The sequence below is a fragment of the Rhinolophus sinicus genome, linkage group LG06 (assembly GCF_036562045.2).
Source record: "Rhinolophus sinicus isolate RSC01 linkage group LG06, ASM3656204v1, whole genome shotgun sequence".
In the NCBI taxonomy this organism is placed as follows: domain Eukaryota; kingdom Metazoa; phylum Chordata; class Mammalia; order Chiroptera; family Rhinolophidae; genus Rhinolophus; species Rhinolophus sinicus.
Genome location: NC_133756.1, coordinates 22,816,591 through 22,818,561, shown reverse-complemented (window position 1 = coordinate 22,818,561; position 1,971 = coordinate 22,816,591).

The window sequence follows — 1,971 nt, the reverse complement described above, 5'->3', positions numbered from 1 at the left end:
TTTCTGCCCAAAGCTGTGTGACTTTTTCCACTATATCTTACTATCTAACACATAGTAGTGCTTAGTAAATGTTGAACTCCCCTTCCTAAGAACTTTAATGTGTGAATTTCAATGTCCTTCATGTGCTTTTAAAATAAAATAACATACCAAAAATTGTATTCTCCAAGCTCTTATGATGGATATAGAGATTCACGATGGGAGGTGAAGTTACCCGCTTAAGTACCCTGTAGACGTTAAAGCTGAGAAAATAATTCAAGCAACTACTCCAGTTCACTCTCACTGATAAGTGAGTTGGCCAACACCCACAGAGACTGGATAGAATACCGAACCATGAGATGATACATAAAGTAAGCAGTGTTCTTACAGTCTTGTCTGAAGTATTTCCTATATAGTTTTCTAAGTGGCATTTTCCAAGTCTAGATTAAATATAGTGTCTGGCAAACTACTTAAACCCTGTAATCACCAGAAAAACACAAGAGAGATGAGTTAATAAAGGAAAGTTTTCTGGCACACATATTTTGCCCCTGCTCCTGTAAGACAACATGAACTGGCAGAGGAAACTGGAAGGACATTCTGGGGACAGTCCCAGAGAGCAGTTTCCAGGCTCTCGGTCTCATGTGGAAAGGTGTTGACTCGGGTGGTAGATGGCCATCAGCTGTGACTAATTGGCCATTGGCCACTGAGATAACTGCTGTGGCTGAGCTAGCAAGCGCGGATTGCAGTTAGCAAGTGGGGTTGGTTGGCAGAGAAGCGGACGGCGGGTTGCGGATCGTGTGGCTCCTGCTTCCTGTGTCTCCAACCCAGCCACCAGCGAGACTATAGTGGTGTGACTCCCCTATCTATGGCTCCGTGGGTGTTCCTTTTTGGCCTCACCATATCCTGTGTTCTTGTGTGGGGAGTGGGAGCTGAGACACTGCATGACAGACATACACAAAGACATGGACACAGGGATAAGGACATTTTGTGTGTGTGTCTGTGCGCGTGTGTGTGTATGTGTATGTACACATATATGTGGATATATATATATATATATATATACATATACGTAACATTATATATATTTTGTGTAATTCAAGTGGAGAAACCATTAATGGGCCTAAGTATTTATGGCTGAAAATAAAAAACCTTACATGCAAATTAAAATGTCATGAGAAGGAAGTAAGCAAATATGATATAGAGATCAAGAATATCTGCCAGATACCTGAACAAGCAGAGGTTCTGTTAGCAAAGAGAAATAAGAAATTCACCTTGGGGTAGACAACAACAGTGTCTGCTGCTTCATATCTGTAAAATGGGAAGAGTGTCTATCTTGTATGGTTGTTGTAAGGATTAGAGATATTTAAATCACCTGGCAAAGAGTAGGTACTCAAGAAGTATTTACTATTGTTTTATCTGAGCAGTCTATGATCCTGTTTTCGAGCTTATGGAAATTCTGTTTGGGGACAATGTAGGATATTATTAGTTCTGTTTTGGTATATTAATTCAAAATGTGCCTGGCACATAATAGGAAGTTTATAAAACTCTATTGAAAGAATGAATGAATGAATTTTAACTCTCTTTAACAAATAAGGGAACATGAAAGTCTACATCTGGCCCTATGGAAAGGTCTGCTTTTCAACTCAAATTAGCAGGAAGAGCACAGGAAAAGTATAATAATGATTTCAAAACAGAAATGTTGCCCTGTATTACTTAAGTACCAAGGCGATAAACTTTATAGTGGTGGATGTGTGCTCTCTAATAGCAAAATATTCTTACAGGCTACTTTCAGTTTTTACAGATCTTTGTTGCAGTAAAGTCATTGAACTAAAAATTGTCCAAGAAAATTTTGGTCCTGAAGATTCCAAGATTGTTTTCTTCAACCTGTACATTTTCTTTTTTTTTTTATTTTTTATTAGTTTCTGATGTACAAAACAATTAGACTTTTACACCCCTCACAAAGTGATAACTCCCCCAAGTCTGCTACCCCTCTGA